We start from the raw sequence: 6,939 nt of genomic DNA, 5'->3' as shown, positions 1-6,939 counted from the left end.
TCTTTTAAAAGACTCAAATGCTACTAAAGCAAACTTTTCTTCAAAAGAGATTTTTTGGATTTTTTTTTCTACTCAACAAAGCATATAAAAATCAAAAATCAAATTTTAAAAATCTATGACAATCAAAACAAGTTTTCCTAAAAGCAAATCTAAGAGAAAATCACCTAAAAGCAAATCTAATGAGGCCAAAACCTACTAAGTATGATTCCAGGATGTTTTACTCAGTCATGATTTAACCAAGGACTAGTTAATGCAGAATCAAAAACCAGTCAAAAACAAAAATAAAAAAAATTTTGTTCTTTTTCTTAAGAATAAAATTAAAAGTTTAATTAACAAACTTTTTCGAGATTCGGTGAAGAGACTGTTAACACCCAGGTTGTTCCCTATGACTCCCAAGGGAATACGGCCGGGGTAACCACTAACCAGTCTTTGGATTACCGTTTCTAGCCAAACTGTAATCAGAGAGGGCTCTCTCTTTATGATTTGTCTCTGTTCTGATAGTATCTTAGGCTAGATGTGAAGTTTTGATTTTGGTTTAAATTTGTTTGGTTGGAAAAGGTTCAGTCAAACGTGTATGCTCTTACCAGTATCTTATATAACATTGGGCAATGGAGTCAGTGGTCCTTTGGTTTGGTGTGCTATGTTGATATAATAAGGAAAGCTGCAGAGCAGGATAATTGTCCGAGGAACAATGCTTTGAAATTGAGTTTGTGTGTAACATGTTCAGGATAAGAAAGGCAATTAAGGATCTTTCTATAAACTGATACGAAAGAAAAGCAATTGTTACCTGGAAGCATTTAAGAATTTCTAGATAACATTCACAACATGGAATTAAATGTAACATGAGCATTTAAGAATTCATGTCTGTTTTAATCCTGAAGAAAACATTTACAACAATATAAGATTGAGCACAGGGTGTTAAGAAACATGTCCTGAGCTATTCTTTTTCTTTGTTGCTAGATATGATAAGAATATGAAAATGAAATAACATAGGGAAACAGAACAGAGTTTAAAGGAAACATATCATTCCACCAGACAACGCAAGGATTCTACAACAGCACTTAAATTATCAACAAGACACCATAGCTTTAGGAAATCACTGAGCTGAAATTGCTCTTTGTATTAAACTTTTCTGTAAATACAGAGTATACATGCCTCAGAGTAAAAATTACCAACCCCTTATGCGTTACTAAGGGGAGTATATATACAAATTTACATAAGAAAATATCAGAAAGGAGAGTGAATGTTCCATAAATGCTCAGTTAATTGCTGGAGTGTAGCCGCTGAGAGAGTAAATGCTGTGATCACTTTTAGTCCCTTAGCTGTCAGAAAAAGGTCAGAGACTGCTGACTTGGTGGCTCTTGGAGTTGGTTAGGGGTGTACCGCCAAAATTTACGCATTTCTTTATCTTTTTGGCTAGCCGACATAGTCTAAATGCTGAGTCTACATTCAGCTGCTTTTAATGCTCACTTTATCCTTTTGTTTGTTTGATAGTGACCTGGAGCTGGCAGTGACTGAACAGCTGGAGCTACCGTGGCAGAATTTGAAGCATTGCTTGCCACCAATCTTCCTTTGGCATCTGATGTCTCCGAATTTTTATTAGAATCTCATCGGCCTCTGTATACCGCCAAAAGTTAGGAGGAGTTTCAAACAAATGATTTGCCTCACTTTCAATGAAAAATAGGCCTTCAAGTTTAGTGTACAAGCTCTGTGCTGTTGGAGGCCCTGTTTCCTCAGGAGTACTGCCAGATGCTGTGATTTGATTTTCAATGTAAGTAGCCATTCTGTTGGTGAATTGATCTCTGGTAATCAATTTCCCTGTGCTGTTCAGCAGGCCAGGCAATCCCCTTGCTTGCAGCATTCCCATTTTGAGTTTATACTCCTCCACCTCAGCCTGTATTTCATAGCATTTTCTTTCTACAGTCTGTACATAACTTCTGAGAGTTAGCACCTTTTTAGCTGTGAGGATGGCCTCTGTTCTGTTGACGATGCCAATGGCTGCCAGCTCCTCTTTGTCTTGCCTGTTCAAAAAATCTATCAGTTGGTTTGCCTGCTCAGGTCTGTTTCCTAGCACTGTTTTGGCCCTCTGGATTTCTGTCTGTGCTTGGCCAACTAAATCCATGTACTCATGGATTGTTTTGATGGATTTCCATTGTTTGGTGACAGCTTGGGTAATCTTACCCCACAAAATTCTTTTTGTGTTGGCCATGGTACTTTCCAGATTGAGCTCTTTTTCCAGGGCCTTTATTTTATCCTTTAGGGCCTTAATTTCTCTGCCCTGTTCTGCTATAGTTACCTTTGATTTGTCATACTTGGCATCTATCTCTGCCAATTTGTCCTTTGCTTTCTTTATCTCATCTGCCTGGAGCTCCATTGCCTTGACAGCCTTGGTCAATTCTTCTACACTTGGGTGGGCATCTGGAGTTGCTGTTGTGCCTGCTGCTTCTGTTGTAGGGGCCACTGTTGCCCCTGAAGTTGTTGCTGTTGCTGAAGCTGTTGGAGGAGCCTGGAGTGTAGATTCTCCTTGTTTTTCTTGTAGCGTTCCTTCCAGTTCTTTCTCCAATTCTTTGATCCTCTGATCTTGCTGTAGAAGGAGGTCAAGTTGTTCATCAAGCTATTTTTCTTTTTGTAGTTCTGCTGTCTGGGGGTGTTCTGTAGGTAACAACCCCAACCTCTTCTTCATGGCATTCAGATCATCATCTTTCTTCTTTATGAGGGCCTTTACACCTGTTGGATCACTAGGATCATGCCCTAGATCAATAATAATCTCCTCCAGAGACTTTATTCTATTGTCCTTGGCCTTAGAGGACATCCTCTCAAAATCAAGCTGAGTGTTTGTGTTCTTCAAGGAATCTTTCAGCTCATGGGCCAGTGTGGCCTTCTCAACCAATGTGGCATAGACCATCTCCCCAGTCTGCTTGTGGAGTTCAATCTGGTCCATAGGATGTATGTCTTTAGCTAGGACCTCCACCCTTGTTTTGATAAAATCTGCAGTTGTCATTGGCTGTGGCCCCTTGGGTTTGAAATGGCTGAATATCATTTTTTCTTCCTTGAAGTCATAGACCGACATCAATCTTTCCTGCTGGGCTGGTGTAGCATCTATGAACTGTTTGTAAACCTCAGCCCTTAATAACTCATTTGCTGCCTTGATCTTTTTAAAAGAAGCCTTAGTGCTTTTAGGCTTCTGGCTTTGGTGAGATGAGGATGACACCTCCAAACCAAGCTGTAAAGTCTGCTCCTGCTGAAAGGAGCTTGTCCCTGTATGTTGGCTTCCCTCCCTGTCCTTTCCTGTGCTGTTTAAGACATCTTCAGTAATGTCTTCCACCTCAGGGGAATCTGCCCTTTGTCTTTTGGCCTCTGGCTGATGGGAAGGTCCACTAATAGGAGTGGACTCTTCTCTCTCTCTTTTAGAACCCCTCTCCTCATGGGCTGGGGTTTGCAGACTAGGTGCTGTAGGAGTCTGAGTTTGTGGAGGAGGAGTTTGATCTTTCAGCTACTCTGTTTGTTCCTCCCTCTGCAGCTCATTTTGCTGCTTAGTTTGCTGTTCAGTTGAAGGGGCTGCCTTCTCTTTCAGTGTTTCATGTTCTGCATCCATTATGCCTTTGCCTTTATCCACTGCTGCTGCCGATGTAGAGGGTGCCTGTGGCGCTGTCCTTGTCACTGAGGTCCCTTCTCCTACTGAGTGAGGCAGCCTGAAAGGTACCTGCTGCACATAGTCCAGGTCAATAGTCTTCTCAAGCTCTTTCATGTTTTTAAGCATTCTTTCTTCTTCAGTTAAACTCTCCACTAGGGTGTCCAGCTGCCATTCTTGCAAATTGGCATACTTTTCTATGTGTGGGTAGTGACAGTGCTTAATACCTAGGAGTCTGTACTTATTTCTCCTAGCAGTGATGAAACCTTGAGGGTCATAAGGGACCCATCGAAAACTATAGGACAACTTATATTTGTCTTTGAGGATCAAGTCTGCAGATTCCCATCCTTCCTTCTTGTTCATAATGAAGGGGCCCAACTCATTTTTGAAACTAAGGTGGGCCTTTTTCTTGGAGCTGTGGAAATGGGTGAGGTCTGACTGAATTAATTGCCTGTAATACTCCAAGGCAAACAACCTCATAGGTACATACTTGGGGAGCCTGTATGGACAGAGCTCACAACCATAAACTCTGAATACAGTATGGTGTTCATATAGGTACCAGTCACCTATTTTATATTTTTTAGAGAGCTGCAGAGCTTTCTTGATTTCATTAGATATTCTAGGTGGAGGGGAGCTCATCAGCATGCAAGAGACTGGGTACACAAACTGGTCAACAAATTCACAGTAGGTATAGGGTGAATTTGTGACTTTATGATAAACTGAGGTCCAGAAGATGACAGATCTTCTCTCCCCTTTATTATCCAGCCTTCTGATGTAACATGGGAAGGCTTCAGAATGATGAAACATGAACAGATGGTAGATGTAAGCTGAGTATCTGAAGACCCCCTGTCTGTCCACCTTGCTTAATTGATCATGAATCTTATTGGCTATAAACTTAGCAAAGTTATACTTTCGGGCAGGGGGTTGACGCGGGCTGTAAGCAGACAGCAACACTAGCATGGATTTATCCACATGCTCACTGTTTTGGTATCCCAATACATAGGCTATCATGTCTAGTAATAGCCTGCCCATATCATCGAAATGCTCCCTTAGATAGGGAGGTGGCCCTGTAGGCTGGTATTCAGGTCTCATGAAGTTCCGGGTTACCTTTTGCAGCTCCTCACTGGTCATCTTATCACCAGTTTCCAGCAAATAAGTTGTGGAGAACGGGACCAGCAACTCTGTCTGATCAAACTGTAACATCTTGTTGATGGAGTCAGCATTTATATAGAAGAGGATCCTCCCTGATGGAGTATTGACAGCTCTGTGCTGGACATCATAGTGTTCAGCACATAGGTGGATGATTTCAGGGAAAACATTCACAGCTGGGAGACAGTAATAGGGCAGGTTTGACTCCCATATCCCATGTGTACCATGCCCCTCCCTATAATCTTCCCTTAGTTGAGTGAATGTCTTCAAGAAGTCCCTGTCTCCCTCAAATTCCCCAATGAGACAATCCTTGTCAATGAATGGCAAGGCCTCCAGCTCCTTGTTGGTTTGATTTAATGGAGCTACACTGAGGGAAGAGGATGCAGAGGCTGCCATGCTATAATCTGAATTTGTGCAGGTGGAAGTACTGGCTTAACAAGTCTATAAGGACTTAAGTAGCAGGTGAACTGTAAACATAGGCTAGTGTCTTCCTTTTAATGAAAAAATGCAAGCTGGCTTTTGTGGTTTACTGCAAATTCACAGGGATGTGAATTGCTAATGCCAAGCTTTAGAGACAGTGATGTTTCTTTGGTAAGAATGCAGGTGGCCTGTACTCGGCAAAAGGGAACAATGCCGAGCACCTCGGGGGCAATTTTACAGTTTTATCCCACGGACTGATCGCTCCAGGGTCGAATTGTGGTTTAGGGATGGTGCAGATTGTTTGGGTTCACTTCAGATGGCAGGCAGAGCTGAACTTAGGAGTTTTAGCAGTCTTTTAATGGTGAATTTTACAGAGAATTGGAATGCATGGGCAAAGTAGGAAAACTGGCGAAATACCTGGAAAAACTGGCTTGAAAGCTTGCGGGCCGGCCTGTGGAGGCTTAATGCCGTCGAATCCTGAATTTGCAGCGGTTGTAATGTCGAATTTGATGGCTGGAGGACAGATTTCGCGGCAGCTGGTCGACAACGGCTACTTCTTTTGCGCGTGATAATGACCGAAAACGACTCATTTAGTCGTTTATAACGTTAATTTTGGAAAAAATGTGCATTTGGCGCTTTTCCGCCGATGACGTCAGCATGACGTCATGGCGGGGCCCGGGTACGGAGGTGACGTGTCTGCTGAGGTGTCCGCCAGGGTGGCAGGACACGGTGGCGGGTGGATGCGGTGGCAGGACTGCGTGGAGGGCCACGGGACGCGGGGGCGGGCATAGGTGAGGTGACGTCAGGATGACGTGCGCATGACGCAGGGGGAAGGGTGGTAACAGGGAGGGTGGTAAGCGGGTTCCCCGCACCGCTTTTGCTGGCAAGTGGTATTGGGGAGGGGGGCTCCGAACAACCCCGGCGATTGACACGCGTCCAGGGTACGGAGGTGGTAAAACCGCTTTCCCCGGACGCTAAAAGTCGGCAGGTCGGGGAACAGCAATGACCGCCCACCGTAAGATCTGGGCGCCTCGAGATCGGACGGCTGGCGGGTCCTCCGACGGATCGTGCAGGTTGGGGGGGACCCGCCGGCCGATTAAAATATTCTTTTTAAATATTTCAGGCGGGGACCTTAGAATAGTGAGTTTTTATGGGTTTTTTCGGGATTTCTTGGGTTTTTTCAATAATCTGAATGGGGTTTATGGTTAGAAAGGGTTTTTATAGGCTTTTCTTTGCAAATGAAGGGTTAAATGAGTGGATTGAGCTGTAGCAAGGGAGAGAGAGACAGTGGAGGCTCATCAAAGTGACCAGATGTCATTTTGATTCCTTTTCAGAGAACATACGGCTATAATGCCAAGGGGAGGGATATTTATACAAAATTTTGGGGTTTATACACCATGGTGTTAATACTAGTAGGGGAAAGGTAATGTAGGGAGGTTTACATAGTAGTGTTAGAGTTAATATGGATGAAGGGGTAAATGGAGGGGAAACCACTAAGCTTATTTGAAACTTGCTTAGTTTAGAGAGTAGATCAAAATGAAAAGATTTTTAGACAAGAAATGTGGCTTCTGAATGAACAAGAACCACCATGAAACCATGATGTTCTTCCCTGAATCTCAGCTGATGAGGGGATGTTAGTAATGAAATGGAAGGGGGAAGGAGGGGGGGTTAGTCATGCTCCTTGCTGTAACTTGATGAAGATGAACACCTTGTCAATTGATTGATTTTACTCTGGTAAA

This window comes from Pinus tabuliformis, chromosome 3_2, assembly GCF_031772625.1.
Source record: "Pinus tabuliformis cultivar Carrire ecotype Pingquan chromosome 3_2, CPIR1, whole genome shotgun sequence".
NCBI classification, from domain to species: domain Eukaryota; kingdom Viridiplantae; phylum Streptophyta; class Pinopsida; order Pinales; family Pinaceae; genus Pinus; species Pinus tabuliformis.
Note: the sequence above shows the minus strand (reverse complement) of the source record.